Below are 17,184 nucleotides of genomic sequence, written 5' to 3'. Positions count from 1 at the left end.
TTTCTAGGAATTTCATCAACAGGTACATATATGACTTGTATTCCGTACATCACCTTAAGCTGAGGAGTCTGCAGCAGCGGTACGTGACCTGCTTATATAACCCGTACCTTCCTGCTCCTCCTCGGCCAACCTTCGATATCAAGCGAACTGTTCGTTGACGCACAGAGAGGTCGCGCACGAGGACACTCACTTACGTGAACTGTTGTACTAACAAGCAAGAAATTCACTGGCTAACCTCGACGAGAAAAGAACTTCGATTGCTCGGCCAACCAGCAAGAACTATGATGGTTGGACCAGTAAGATAGAACTTCGATGGTTGGATCATTAAACAAGAACTTCGATAGTTAGACCCACAACTAGAAGCCAGCGTATAGTCAAGTAGGTTCTGGTACATCCACACACGATTGCTACAGAAAATTTCCTTATTCTTTCGAACTGTTAAACAAAGATGTAATTAACATGACGAAAAGAAACTTAACTTTTACCAAATTCAATCAAAGAGGAAAATTATAAACAAAATGAAAAAAATCCCATTATTTTCTAGCAGTCTAAAACACACACACACACACACACACACACACACACACACACACACACACACTCAGAAACACTGTCATGTATTTTGCATCTGGAACATAGCATCATTACGTTCCCATTATGACCAGTCCAGTCCGCCTATTTTCTTAAAAGATTTATCTTCATCCTTGGCACATCTTTTGTCACAAGTTCCTTTTCATATGATAATCATCACCATCATCATCATCCCACGAGTCCATAACTTGATACGTGAACGACACAGGCAAGTCTCCACAGATACAAATCAGCGAAATAACTTTTGTTTCTGTTCTATGTTTACATTCATCTCTTTGAGGGGAGAGATAAGCTTTTGTTCATTTAATTAATGTGGGATTGGATCCCGGAGTTTGTGTTGTGTATGTGAAATTAAATGATTTACCCAAATGATCTCAGAGCCGCTTTCTCAAAAAAAAAAAAAAAGAAACGTTTTCATACTTTTATTTCTTTCTGTGAAACGTAATTAATGTCAACATTATAAAAACATACAAAAATGTTACGAGTATTATTGGAGTGTGTTTGAGAAGAACAATGTAAATCACTCAGCAAACTAAGGATTTTTATCTTAACTTTTGTGAGTTTCGTCATGTTATGTTCAGACTGCGGTGGTGAACAGATGACGAATATTAACAACCATTGACCTGATGATGACGACTGAGGCAGCGAGAGGCAAGCGGCCAGGTACGGTACCCTGCTGGCGAACCAGGTCCACCTGGTACCTCAGTGTACCTCACAGTACCTCACAGTACCTCACAGTACCTCAGTGTACCTCACAGTACCTCAGTGTACCTCACAGTACATCAGTGAACCTCGCATTACCTCGGAACGAACCAAAAGTACGTAATAGACTTTCTAGCATTGAAGCTTACGTCAGTTATGACAGATGGATGGATGTATCTGCAGACGACCATAAAAGAAAAGCGAACGTTATGTTTATTTATCCTTGTCATCATCATCATCATCATCATCATCATCATCACCATCATCATCATCATCATCATCATCATCAGTGTTACCACCACTGAGTACATGATCACCGTCAGTGTTACCACCACTGTGTACATGATCATCATCAGTGTTACCACCACTGTGTACATCATTACTCTTGTTCGTGGGGGCGAAACATTTTAATCTGTTCCCCAACGTAAATGATTCACTTGGAAACATGATGTTTACCTCTGGCTGACGGGATGAAAATAATACAAACGATGTACGTTTACTGATGAAAGACATCATCTATCTCATCTAACTGTGATACGCTTGTTGTGGTTAATTTCTGAACTACCAGTACAGAAGTCTGGCTTCAGCCTCCCTTTGATACATCATCCTCATCTCTTGGCTACAGGAACCATGCTGTAACATGACCTAGATAGATCAAACTGTACCAGACATTCATGCGAGTGAACTGTATATGGAGAAACCAACAGACTGTATGTGAAATATGGATACAGGAAAAGCTTCCAGCTAGCGGCTGTCTACTGGCTACTACATGTGTAGTCACCTTGTGTGTGTGTGTGTGTGTGTGTGTGTGTGTGTGTGTGTAAAAAGGTTCAAAGGGCTTTTGAGGGAAAAAATTGTGCTTATTCACTTTTGTGTAGGTTAAAAATGTCTGAAATCTAATTAAATCCAGATGTTAAAGTGCATGTTAAGAATGCCACCAAACCTACTTTTAGAAGCTCAAAATCACCATCAATGATTCATACGGTGCCAACAACGTGGACAGAGACAAGTTAGTGTACACAACGTACTCAGGTCGTCTTTGAAGTTCATTCTTACATCAATTTTTTGGCGAGACTGTGAGAGAGAGGTTGCGGGGGGGGGGGGGGGGGGGGTAGAAATATATAAGGCATGATTAAGAATAGCCAAGACCACTGAATAATATATGTTGTTTGGGAAACAAAGGTTTTGTGTGTACCACATTAAATTACGAACAATTCTATGTCCATTATCATATATATATATATATATATATATATATATATATATATATATATATATATATATATATATATATATATATATATATTGGCTATCAAGACACGAGATCTAGGACATGCGTGTCGCGCCTTGTCGTAAAATAAGACGTAAAAATTGATTATGGATCAAGTTAACTTTTGTTTTGGCCTTGGGTGTAGGCAATGAACCCAATTCTATCTATATGAGCTGCAGCAGGTACGAACAGACGATTGGGCCGTAGCAGGACAGCAAGGAAGCATAGTAATGAGACTGGAGACAAGGATATAGAATTCTAACTGTCACATCTATACCCTAACTCAACAGACGGAGGAGGCGTCATGATCGTTTCGTAAATCAGTATAACACAAGCAGTATCTATGTCCTTAACAACGTATATAATCTCCGGGTTGTGTTTCGTCATATTTTCCATAAATAAAATCACCATGCTTGGCATCCTACCATGATTACTTTACAAACTTCTCTCCCTCTGGCAGACTCCCCCGCCAGGCAGGGCAGATAAAAAAAGAAGAAAACATTTAGAATCATCAAAGACTCGTTCTGCAGTGCCTCTGTTGTCCTGCGTTTGTATATATTATATTTCTGCCACACCTCGACCAGGAAGACTGACCCCGCGTCATCAGTGGCCACTTTAGTTCCTGATTTTTCTATTTTTTTTTTCGTCTCATCAGCCAACTAGATAATCAAGCTCAAACACGAGAATTTAAAAGAGACGAGTTTTGTATTGTCTGTCGTTTGTTCCTGATGTTATACTACAAAGAAAGGAAAGCGAGCACCTATATATATATATATATATATATATATATATATATATATATATAATGTGTGTGTGTGTGTGTGTGTGTGTGTGTGTGTGCAAACTGTCAAAATGCATATATATATATATATATATATATATATATATATATATATATATATATATATATATATATATATATATATATATATATATATATATATATATATATATATATATAATGTGTGTGTGTGTGTGTGTGTGTGTGTGTGTGTGCAAACTGTCAAAATGCATATATTTTTCCAATCAGTGCTGAAGGACATGTTACGTTAACATTATGTATAGTTCAGTTGTCAGGTCTTCATCAGGCAAAAATTGACATAGTAATTAAGGTGTTGGTAATCCCAGGTGGCATCACAACACGACACACTAATGACTCATTAACACGTAACACATCCAAATGTTCAACTCACCAAGTATGGTTTGGCATCCCTCACTCAAGTCACTGTTTGATCTACCCATCTACAACTTCCTCTCTTATAGTCATACAATCCAGCGTACGTGAGACTAAAATTTTTTTTCGAACTATTTGATATAGAGAGACTGAACAACTTGAGATAGAACTTCATAGCACAACGGTACGACCCACGAGCACAACGGTACGACCCACGAACACAACGGTACGACACACGAGCACAACTTAACGATCCTGGAGCAGGAAGGTGATCCAGGATTCAGCATAACGTCATGACCCTGACCCTTCTCTTGTTGGGGTCAGGTCAAATACTGGGGTCCAAACCCAACTGCTGTGCCGTCATGTTCAAAGGAGTTCACTGAACACATATTGGTCCTCCTACCTGTTATATCTGTAGGAGAGTATATCACCGTGAACATATAGCGATATGCGATACAACTCTTATCATGAGCAAGATATGATCAACCCGTCGTGACAACATCATCTTTATCATGATCCGTGATGGGAAAAAAAAGAAAATTAGAATGACTTTTAGAACAATGACGTGAATTCCAGTTTACATCTGCAGTCTTCCAGGAACAACTTGAGTATCGAGATTACTTCAAAGATCAAATTACTATGTGACTCAAGTGATCATTGATCCTTCTTGCTTTCATCACTGCTGACTGATAACTTGAGGCATCATACGTCTGGCTGAAGCAACATCGAACATAGCCTGACCTCCGGTGTTTGGCGTATGACTGCCTGCCGGTAATGACCCACACTAGACCATACGTTCCAGAAATGTTAGATTCATACAGACGTTTCCGTTCGTAAGGAAAACACATAACGAAATAATCATCGCCACACACCACGTACTCATACAGTTAGCGGGCGTGTGACGCGTCGCTGGTGATGCAACACATCGCCTGGTCATTACTTGGCGACGGGTCACGAGTTCGTGTGGTAGATCCATCGTTGTCCGGCCCCACGACCGCCACGTCACGCCCTCCACCCGCGAATTACTCGTCATCAACTCACCATAAACCTCTAATTTGGCCATAATTCACAATGCTATTTATGTGTCAGTGTTCCATCGTGGTGTGACGTATCCTGACACTAATGACATGTTGCCAAGTGGTGAATTATGATCAACGGAATCAATGAAGACGAGCTGGAATCTTCCTTTTTATGACGTCATTATTGATCTACCAGTTACCAGCTCTACCTCATAATGACGTCATATAAACCTTTTCCCTCCGCATAAAATATCCATCTCAAGGTAAACCTAAGAATTCTTTTATGACAATATTTCGATAATCACGAAGACAATCTCAGGGAACACTAACAAATTACCAGTAAGTTGTTATGAAGATAACATTAGACACCCAACACCAGTCCCCGACCTTCTCGACCACTCTGTCTTGCCCTTGGTCCATCCAACTATTCAGACACTAATTTTGTACTCTGACGGACCACAACCTTACCTCCAGCATTTCTAATTGGCCGCACTCCCGTCTCTTGTTCCCTTCCCTTACAAATGCCAAAAACTCTGCCACTGTATGAGAGAACAGCAGTCACCCTGGCGCGTATTATTCATACTCATTTTCTGTGGGACGTGTACTACTATCTTATACACCAGGTCCATAAACGCCTAATGAGCTGTTACCAGTTTGTTCGGTCTCTTTTCTACCCAATTTTCCTTTCATCCCAAGATGGGCATGACTGGGGAAGGACTTGCCCTGTGCCATGTTGGTCACTAGGAAAAAAAAAAATAAAGAACAAAACTGAACCCGTGAGAGAAAGGGAAAACAATATTTCCCAACTAAATTCTCGTCTTTTGAAAAAGGTAAAGTCAGGAAACTGTGCTAAATAGTCCAGCAGTGTTGCCACATCAGTAGTGTGGTGATGAATACTGTGGTAGCACAAGAGGTATGGTTGGTCGGTTGGTTAAATGAACTGGGCTTAAGTTTTATTAACAGCCAGTTTCATTATGGCCGTCATCAGTAAGTTATAAACATCAAGTAAACAAACCTGAACACCATCGTCATGTATCTGATATAATTCCCAGACCACATACACTCACGCTATATACATGGCCAGTATCAGATCTGTACTGATAAGGTATATATAAACACATCATTCTTGTGGTTTTCACCACCACTGCCTAAAATGTTTATTACTAATCAAAAAAGTTTATATTATACTATTTTCTGCCCGAATTTCTATAGGTTATACAAGACGAACTTTAAGTACCAATTAACATAGTTTAATCACCTCTGAGTCAAATTAAAATGATCAGGGAGCATACCAGGGAGTTATCTAAAGATCGGGTGCAACTTTATGATACAAACGGAAGGAGCTCAAAAGCTGTGGTCCAATCAGACAGTAATTACCCACACAACGGCTTCTACAGTCCCCTCAGAGAGATTAATATGGGGTAATTAACACTGGAAACATTTTACCGAGAAGATATTGTATCTCAGGAAACCTCTCTCGTGTAACGGGTTATGGTTAACGGTGATTAAATCATAAGACGTGTTATAGTCAGGTTATGTGATTAATAACCTGGATATATGGGGATACGTGAGCGGTCGTGAGCTGGGGTGATCTGTTGGGGAAGTCAGAGACAAGACTGTTCGTATGGGTAGCCATGATATGAGCTCATCATACTAGACATCCGTAACAATGGACTTACCACAATGATGTGAGAACGATGTTCAAAAATGACACAGTCGCAAAGTACATGTCTCTAACCCTATACACCAAGGGTGTGTGTGTGTGTGTGTGTGTGTGTGTGTGTGTGTGTGTGCGTGTGTGTGTGTGTGTGCGTGTGTGTGTGTGTGTGTGTGTACCAGAACTTTTTGTATACGAATTGTGTAAATATTCAGACAAAATCGTACACAAACTGTCGATGGAAGTTAAGATTTTCTTTTAAGAAAACGCACAATAATGAATAAACACACAGATACGCACATATACGCAGATCCCTTGGAACAGAGGAATCGTGCAAGGCGGTGAAACTTGAGACTATTTTTAATAATCATTATAACAAACACGAGGATGTTTGGCCGGCAAACAACATCAATAATTCAGAGACTCACTCCCGCCCCGCTATATGCTCCCAACATCAACATCAACATCCTTGACTTCCTTTCCAACTGCTTCATGAAAATTTCTCCGTTTTGCAGACTCTCTTACTGAGAGAGAGAGAGAGAGAGAGAGAGAGAGAGAGAGAGAGAGAGAGAGAGAGAGAGAGAGAGAGAGAGAGAGAGAACCATTAAGGGCTCCACTGGGCCTCAGCCTCCCTGCACTGAACACCAATTATGCATCTACCTCTACCATCTACTTCTACCATCTACCTGTGTTTGCACTTCCAGAAACAAGGACCCTGAGGCTGATATTTCTATTCAGCTGTTTCACTCACGTGTTTCATCATCAACAACATCTTTACCACCTGATGGTCTTTTTAACAAGTGAGCACAACCCACTGAGGAATTCCTCCCTGAACCATAAGATTTGATAACGAGGTGACCTTATCAAACAGGTGTTGACACTTTGACGTCACTTCCTCCTCTCCCGTCTATGGGATACTGAACTATAATGAGGCGACGAAGATTTTTTTATTTACTGCACATGTGGAATTTGCCGTAAAGGCGATTAATCAGTTGAGTTATGGTGCATTTTGTGACGTTATATACATAAGTATCTGAGGCATAAACCTCTTTCAAGCTTATACACTACCTTCGTAATGAAGAGAAAGATCTTACGTAGTTCTCTCGTTAATAACTTGTCTCTGAAAGTCAACAAACTGTGGCAAACATTTCCGTAGTGTTGCCAGATCACGACGAATCCTTTCATGCTTCAGAGAATTCAATCACCGTGTAATGAGCAGCTAAACTGGCGATTAATTTAGAGCATATTTGCTCTCCTGCCATTCAGTCCTTTAGTAATTGGACGATTTTGAAATTATTATAGCTCGTTATTATACCATATTTCATTGAGCTTAGGGACAATAAAATTGTACCAGAAAACTGAACAGTTCATAATTAATGGATCAGTCTCTACTGAAAGATTCAATAATATGATTCATCATTAAGAAACCTTAAATATCATGTATATTGTACAAGTAATTAGTACATTTGAAATTGCATCTATAATCCTAGAGCATGAAAGGAAATCTGGCGGCCTAATTAAGGTTTGATTAATTGAATACATGACCAATCAATGCCAGCAGTTGATACCAGTCATTAATACCTACATGGCAACGAAAATATCACGACGGTATCCATACAGTAATCACTTGTCGTCGTCAACTCTCCACAAAGCCAGATCTGATCACACTAATTGTTGGAAAAATCATTATTGTCTCATACGTTGTCTTAATGACACGTTATCAAACCAAGAGTTCTTATCAAAATCATGGATTTATTTTTTCTTTATGTTATCCGAGACGTCACGGGGAAGTGTATGCCCTAAACGAGGCCATCTCATCTTGAATATATCCTGACATAAACCAGGACCTAACTTACCTACCCACCCTTAGGGGAAGGGATGAACAGCTGGGTTGCCTGTGGACCGACTGCCGCAACCAGGATTCGAATCTAGACTCTATTTCATTAATATATTTCATGTGGGACGAAAAAAATGTCTGCATATTTCAAATAGTTAATTATTTTTTTGTAGGTATCGGTATAACACTAAGGAAATGTAATTATATCTTGAAACTTAGTTACAGCAAAACTCATTATTTACTCCTTGGCAACTCGCACATCACGGGCTCCACCCAGTAATTACGTGTTACCAACTCTAGTTCACAGAACCAAAGCTTGACACATTAATCAAGGCGGAGGTAACTCCACCCAGGATCGGAAATCAAGTAATTAATGCCATGCCTACGCATGATATAACTCTTTGAAAAAAAAATGTCTCCAGTATCAAGTTGTTGACACCTCTCCTGGAGGACTAACAACGCGAATGCCGTCACATAATTTTTCCTAATCTTTCATCTGGCTTTAAAACATCCGGCTTTAAAACATCCGGCTTTAAAACATCCGATTAACTGATGCAATAAACTATGATCATAACTGATGCAATAAACTAATATCAAAGGAAATGAAAATTCTTAGGCAATCCATGATCTTTAGATAAAAGAGAAGGAAAAATATGTGATAATGATTCACTTTTTTTTTTCACTTCCTTAAAGTCGACAAACTGTGTGGGAGATCTGACTGCAGTGTTGCCACTCCCTCTGATCAGCGATGCAACACAGGATATAAACATTCGCTTCCTGGCATACTGACTACTCAGTACCTACTCTACTGATTATTATACTGATGATACACACACACACACACACACACACACACACACACACACATATATATATATATATATATATATATATATATATATATATATATATATATATATATACGTGTGTGTGTGTGTGTATGTGTGTGTGTCACTTCTCTTGAGTATTGCAGTATGACCTTGAAGGAAACAAGGTCATTGAGGACTAGGTATGACCCCCGGGTATGTTGGCCAACCTGGCCTTGGACCTGACCTCGAGGGGTCGAACTAAAAGCCAAGCCATAATACACAACGAGTCGTGTTCAGGGGTCGTGCTCAGGGGTCGTGTTCAGGGGTCGTGTCCAGGGGTCGTGTTCAGGGGTCGTGTCCAGGGGTCGTGCTCTCATCATTAAGATGATAACAAACTGTACAGTAAACAACAGATATTTCATATTAGATTTCCAGAGATACGAGTGGAGACCAGATGCTGACGTCAACAGTCAAGAGTATCTGTGTGTATGAGCATCTGCTCCGTCCCTGATGTAGGTCGAGACTGTATTGTATGAGTGACTTTAAGTGGAGACAGAAAGGCCCAGACACAAGGGCTTTTTTTAATGTAGGGAAAACAGGTTTCACACTTGTGAGTTGTGCCTGGAATTAATGGCACTAGTCATATCCAGAGTAAAAATAAAACACGGCACAAAAGTTGCCCGTATCGACACGTCTATATTTTTTTTCTCTGTCTGGGTAAAAGAGAGAAAAAAAAGACATACTACACAAATGTAATATCGGGACTGACAACCCGCCGCTCTCCTGCCACAACAAGAAGCCCACGAAAAAATTGGACGTATTTCTAAAACCGTCCTGGAGTTTGATGTACTGAGTGAGGCCTGTTAACTCTCTCTCTCTCTCTCTCTCTCTCTCTCTCTCTCTCTCTCTCTCTCTCTCTCTCTCTCTCTCTGTTATCATGTAAAAAGTAATTAATGTTTATGCACTAGTTCTTCATATTGGCATCATGTGTGTGTGTGTGTGTGTGTGTGTGAGAGAGAGAGAGAGAGAGAGAGAGAGAGAGAGAGAGAGAGAGAGAGAGAGAGAGAGAGAGAGAGAGAGAGAGAGAGAGAGCAAATGCGTATATCTGGGAAATTGTTTTCCTTAATAAACACACTGGCTTTCAGTCGTCGCTATGAGCCAACACAAAACTCTCCTCTCTATGAGTCTTGCTAAGTTGAAATTCTAATATTGGCTCTACAAACACACACACAAACACACATACACACACACACACACACACACACACACACACACACACACTCACACACACACACACACACACACACACACTCACACACACACACACACACACACAGGATGGGTTTCAACCTATGATGATACCATTTAAAAATCCAGGTTTTATACGAATAAAACTTCCAGGCTATAACACATTTGTATGTTTGGAAATATTTTTGCATACACTTTAATCGTCTATTGCTCTCGTTTCCTAATTCTTTCCTCCGGGGAAACTATTGCATAAAACATACTATTTCACTAATTTTTTTTTTTTTTTGCTTTGTCGCTGTCTCCCGCGTTTGCGAGGTAGCGCAAGGAAACAGACGAAAGAAATGGCCCAATCCACCCCCATACACATGTATATACATAACGTCCATACACGCAAAATATACATACCTACACAGCTTTCCATGGTTTACCCCAGACGCTTCACATGCCCCGATTCAATCCACTGACAGCACGTCAACCCCGGTATACCACATCGCTCCAATTCACTCTATTCCTTGCCCTCCTTTCACCCTCCTGCATGTTCAGGCCCCGATCACACAAAATCTTTTTCACTCCATCTTTCCACCTCCAATTTGGTCTCCCTCTTCTCCTCGTTCCCTCCACCTCCGACACATATCCTCTTGGTCAATCTTTCCTCACTCATTCTCTCCATGTGCCCAAACCATTTCAAAACACCCTCTTCTGCTCTCTCAACCACGCTCTTTTTATTTCCACACATCTCTCTTACCCTTACGTTACTTACTCGATCAAACCACCTCACACCACACATTGTCCTCAAACATCTCATTTCCAGCACATCCATCCTCCTGCGCACAACTCTATCCATAGCCCACGCCTCGCAACCATACAACATTGTTGGAACCACTATTCCTTCAAACATACCCATTTTTGCTTTCCGAGATAATGTTCTCGACTTCCACACATTCTTCAAGGCTCCCAGAATTTTTGCCCCCTCCCCCCACTATTTCACTATACATATATATATATATATATATATATATATATATATATATATATATATATATATATATATATATATATATATGTATATATATATATATATATATATATATATATATATATATATATATATATATATATATATGCGAATTCAGATAGTGATATAAAGGTGGTACATATATAGATTGACTTACTGTTCTATTGAGTGATTAGAAACAGAGACATTAATCAAGGTTATTAAACATGCAAGCAATAATAGGTTTGGAAGATCAAGTTAAAGATTATCAACAAAGGCTTTAGTGACTCTCATGAATTATGCAAGTAATGAAGGAGATAAATGTGAGGTAGAAATGATATATTATTGTGAAATATATGTAACCTACTGCAAAGACGCTTGATATCTTCTTTGTAAGGATGTATGGCTATGGAAAGATGATATATATATATATATACACTCACTTTTACCTCTAAAACTTGTGAAGTTTCTTCCTAAGCCTCATTATCTTAAAGACAGACTCCCACACCCTCACATCCGACTGCTGGTTCTTAGGTCCAGAGGTGAACTATCCTATTGCGACTCATCTCTGGTCATCTTCTCTCTGGTGAATCTTTTATCACAGCCCTCGATATCCCCACGACAAGTGACAGGGTGTGGCACAAGTGCCAGGGTGTGGCAGAAGTGCCAGGGTGTGGCAGAAGTGACGGGGTGTGACACAAGTGACGGGGTGTGGCACAAGTGACAGGGTGTGGCACAAATGTTTCCATTCTAGAATTCCTCCTCTCAGATTTTCTGCTCCTCTCCGTTCCCTGACACACAGCTTCCTTTCTTGTCCTTCCATCTCGCTAGTGGTTCAATGAGCAACTTGTTTTTCCTTTTTTTTTCTATCTTGCCAACAGTTGTGTCACTAAATTCTTTTTCTGATTATCTTTTTTTTCTATTTTACGACAGGGGCACGTTTCTAACCGTGTCATGTCTGTTACTAACACAGACAGACGGAGAGACACACTGTGCTCAGCCCGATCCGTACATTCAGGTAAGTATGTACGTCGTCCATAAAACATTACGTACGAATCATCTTTTTTGAATGATACAAATATATTTTTGGTGAAAAATTATTGGTATATGAAATATGATTTCAAACTTTTTATCTGGAGTAATCACGTAATTATAGAATTATTTTTTGATAATTATAATATTTTGGATTTCAGTCGACAATATCATCCCTAAACAGTGGAACAAGTGGGTTTATATATATATATATATATATATATATATATATATATATATATATATATATATATATATATATATATATATATATATATATATATATAATCACCGTTTCCCGCGTTAGCGAGGTAGCGCCAGAAACAAGGAAGAAAGGCCGCATCCGTTTGTTCTTTAGCTGTCATGTACAATGCATTAGAACCACAGCTCGGTATCCACACCCAGGCCCCACAGACCTTTCTAGGGTTTACCCCGGACGTTTCACATGCCCTGGTTCAGTTCATTGACAACACGTCGACCCCTGTATAGCACATCGTTCCAATTCACCATCCCATTCAAGTCTTTCACCCTCCTGAATCTAAAACTCACATTGAAGGCATATAATGCGATAGCTGGGAGTTCTATATCTTAGTCCAAACACAAGAGCTCTCCTCAGGAGACTGACACGAAATCTAAAACGAAAGAAGAAGGTTGACAACGTCGGGTTCGGTCAGGTCAAGTCACAAGAACTTTCATATGGATTGAGTTGTGTGTAACGGAGGTAATCTTCTTAGCTACGGCCAGTGTGATGGTGGGGTCTGGCGTCCAGTGCTCGTGGAAGAGACTGATCCAGGGTGTGGGGAATCACGGAACGATGATCCTACAATCCTCTACAGCCACAGTTTAACTTCTGTTTAAAACTGGAGCATTTCCTGCAAGCCACACTCTGGTCTTCACTACAGATATGGTTACAAACAGTCGGGTCTTCGTAGCCAGATTTGTTCTTCTGTGAAGCATTAGATTCTGCAGGTGTGCCAGCAGCCCGTGTTGTGTGGTGGGCTGAGAGGAAGACCGGGCGGTGGAGGTAAGGTGGGTGCAGTCAGGGAAGAAAGTGGATGTATTTAGGTTCAGGCGTGTGTGTGTGTGTGTGTGTGTGTGTGTGTGTGTGTGTGTGTGTGTGTGTGTGTGTGATAATGATAGTGATACTAAATGGTTTATTAAATAGGAAGGCAGCCAAAGGCTGTCAATACACAAAGAGAATTATTATGATGCAGACATGTGGCCTATATGTAGGATGGTCAGAGCTGCTCACAAATGACGCGGGTTGTTTGAAGTGATCACAGTGACTGGGATGGGGCTGTTATCACAGTGGCTGGGATGGGGCTTTTATCACAGTGGCTGGGATGGGGCTGTTATCACAGTGGTCTGTACAAGCTCGGACGGACTCGATGTCTTTGTGGTGTCTAACAGCAACGAGGGGACGAGGGATCTCCAGCGGTAGGAGGGGACGTAACGAAAATATTGCAGTACCTTCTTCTTAAAGCTGAATGGTCTTCGATCCATTAACGAGGACGATTCTAATCTACGCAGTTCACAAGTCACAGAAAACGAATGCTTCATTCATCAGAAGCGAAACATATCGAGTTGTATGAGTTTGGGCCCATCCCTGAAATGATGACCGATACTAGAACAACGAAAACGATCAAATATGAAATTCAATTCCACTCTAGGAAAAGAGTCGGAGTGTTGTCAAGGGAGTGGAATGGGTTTTTGATGTTGACGAAAACCGGCGGAATATTTTTGCCATTGTTTAACCGCGAACAGACAAGCAGATCCGTCTTGTGGTAATTAACAGAGAGAATGGTTGTCAGAGGCAGGTTAAACGCTCGTTGGGTGGGAAGGGTTGTTGGTGGGACGAGAGACTGGCTTTACAGGTGGGTCTGAAAGAGTTCATGTGGTGGAAATGGGCTGCGTCGAGGGGGTGTTGTGACGGCGTGGGGCTGTGTTGAGGGTGTCCTCTGACGGTATGGGGTGTTGCTGTAGGTTAGGTTGCAGTGTTGTAGGGATGTTTTAAGGGAGTGTTGTGCTGGTGTGGGACTGAGTTGAGGGAGTGTTTGTGTTGCGATCGTGTGCTGATTGTAGCGTGTGTGTGTGTGTGTGTGTGTGTGTGTGTGTGTGTGTGTGTGTGTGTGTGTGTGTGTGTGTGTGTGTGTGAGGCATGGAATCATTTTTATTCCACCTAACAGGTAGTTGAGCCAGGATGATCATTAATCAGGAATTCCCATCAGAATTCAGCCTATACTCAGGGCGTAAAAAATAAAAGTTACTACTTACCTGAATACGTTTTTCCATCTGTATATTTTCCGATCTATTCATTTATCACTTATTCATTTATTTCATTGTTCATTCCTTTCCAACTGTGAGCAGTTTGTACTGGACACATTATGGTATTGCTGGCTGGTATATTCCAGCTCGACGGATGGTTGCTTCATGTTGCAACCAATGGTTGTTGCCATAACCATAGAGCTTCTGTATGTGTTTGGTTATAGCCACAACTCGAGATGTGACCGATGCGTTATGAATCCGAGCGAATTCAAATAAATTGAATCATCTGATGATAGTGTTGGCTGGTGATGAACATGAGGGAAGATTAACTAAAGTTGTTGTTCTGTTGTTGTACTGTTATTGTTGCAGTGCAGGACGAGGGCAAGTTTACATGTACAAAAAATAAGAACAAACAAAAACAAATCAAAAACTTTTGTGCAAGAACAACAACATCAGTTATAGTTATGATATGATGAAGAGAAACAAGAAAACCATGAACAAAGAGAACTCACACACACACACACACACACACACACACACACACACACACAACACAATGAGTAACAAAGTAAAAACCAGAACAAAGACAAGAGCATCACCTGAATAACCAGAACAAGAACACCAAGAACAAGTATTACAGGAGGTCAACAACATACTAACTTTAACAACAAAAACACGATGAGGAGCAACGGATGATATAACAAACACAAACCAACCAACAACCACACACAGGCAAACACTGAAACAAACAAATACACATACCAGCACGTAGACATGAACATCATCTCATGCACACATGCTCATAAAACACATATGCCAACACATGTATACGTGAAATACACATGGACTCTGAAACTTTCAATAACCTATTTACAGCTTACGCCAGTCTTAGATTACAGTGTACATCAGACGTCTGGTCAGTACGTCGTGAGAAGCATAGATGACTGATAGAAAAGGACGAAGGGAGAGCAACTGAGGCAGCACCTGGAAAATGAGGGCTGAGTTAGGTCAGGTCAGAGGAAATAAATCTGCTGACTCTTGAAAACAGCAGAATATAAGGAGCTTTGATTACAGCCTTCATGTCGAGTGTGGACGGTTGTTTGATGGATGCAAAGAAGGAGCAACGACAGCACACACACACACACACACACACACACACACACACACACACACGCACACGCACACACACACACACACACAAACGCAGATAAACACCAAAATAACAAACCTTTTATCTTCCAACGAAACTGACAAACAGATGCTGTCAAGTCTAAACAAGAAGCGACGCGGCTTTTGTTTTAAACCAACAGGAAAAGTACATATATGTTGAGAGGTAAAGACGGCTCCAGCTGACGTAACTTGTAGGCAGGGAAGCGTCTGGCAACCTCGACGGAGCGAGTCATTTGCATGCCAAGACAAACAAGTGTCGCTCCTGAATTCTCATTAAGAAATTTTACCGCGAGACGAGAGCGTCTTCTTCGTCACCCATGACTGAACTCCTCCTCCTCCTCCTCCTCTCTCCCCAGCCTCACAGATACTTATAAACTGTGGCCCCTGGAATGCTTTGTAAGTGTGGTGCAGTGCGGGTTTTAGGAGGTTATAAGTGTGGTGCAGTGCAGGTTGTAGAGGACTTCGTAAGCGTAGTGTGGTGCGGGTTTTAGAAGGCTTCGTAAGTGTGGTTTAGTGTGGCCTGGAAGGGTCTATAAGTGTGATGTACTGAGGATCCTCGAAAGTGTGCTACAGTTATAATCCTCGAAAGCCTTTTAAGTGTGGTGCAATGTCGTCCCTGGGTGGTTTTACTGATGTAATTCAGATTATGGAAGGTTTTATAAGTGTGGTGCAGTGTGGATTCTAGAGCGTTTTGTGTGTGGTGCAAATATTGGATGGTTATATAAGTGTGGTGCAGCGTGGGTCCTGGGAAGTTTAGCAAGTACGGTGGGGAGAAGAAAGGTTTAAAGGCTATCGACTGTGTTACTTGGAGGGTTGGATGGTCTGTAAGGTTATAAGTGTGGTATTCTGCGGTCTCTGGACGGCTGTAAATGCGGCGTAGTGTGGTTAACGGAGGGCTGCAAGTGTGGTGTAATGTGGTTTAGTGTAGGATGCCGACTATCATTAATTCTGGTGACGTGTGGCGCGAGGTCGGTTGTAAGTGTTGCAGTGGAAATACTGGATGGTTATAACGTGTGGTATACGTGTGATCCCTGGATGGCTGGAGGACTTAGATCATGGGACGTAGTAAAGTGTGGTGGGTTTTGGCTTGTGGAAGACTCATGGAAGATTGTAAGTGTGGCATGGCCAGGATTATGGATGGTTGTAACTTTGGTTTAGTGTAGCCCAAAGATGGTCGTGGGTGTGGTATGACTGGAACCATGTAAGTGTGGTACAGTTACTCCTAAGGACAGTAGTAAGTGTGGTAGAAATAAGGCCATGGATGGTTATAAGATCATGAGGATCAAGGACCGTCGTAAAATAAGGTCCATTACAACCTAAACTGAAATAAACTTTAAGCTTAACAACGTTTGAGTCAAGGAACTTTCTGAAACCTGACAAGATCGAATACAACGACTGAACTTGGTGTTTCAGGAA

The 17,184-nt window shown here is 40.9% G+C and overlaps 1 protein-coding gene across 1 annotated transcript in view; it reads right to left on the bottom strand.

Moving 5' to 3' along the window:
* Positions 1 to 17,184, bottom strand: part of LOC139758291 (nephrin-like) — a 231,308-nt gene that overhangs the window by 84,169 nt on the left and 129,955 nt on the right. The window lies entirely within an intron of this gene.

This window comes from Panulirus ornatus, chromosome 30, assembly GCF_036320965.1.
Source record: "Panulirus ornatus isolate Po-2019 chromosome 30, ASM3632096v1, whole genome shotgun sequence".
Taxonomy (NCBI): domain Eukaryota; kingdom Metazoa; phylum Arthropoda; class Malacostraca; order Decapoda; family Palinuridae; genus Panulirus; species Panulirus ornatus.
Note: the sequence above shows the minus strand (reverse complement) of the source record. Positions and strands in the feature narration are given on the sequence as shown.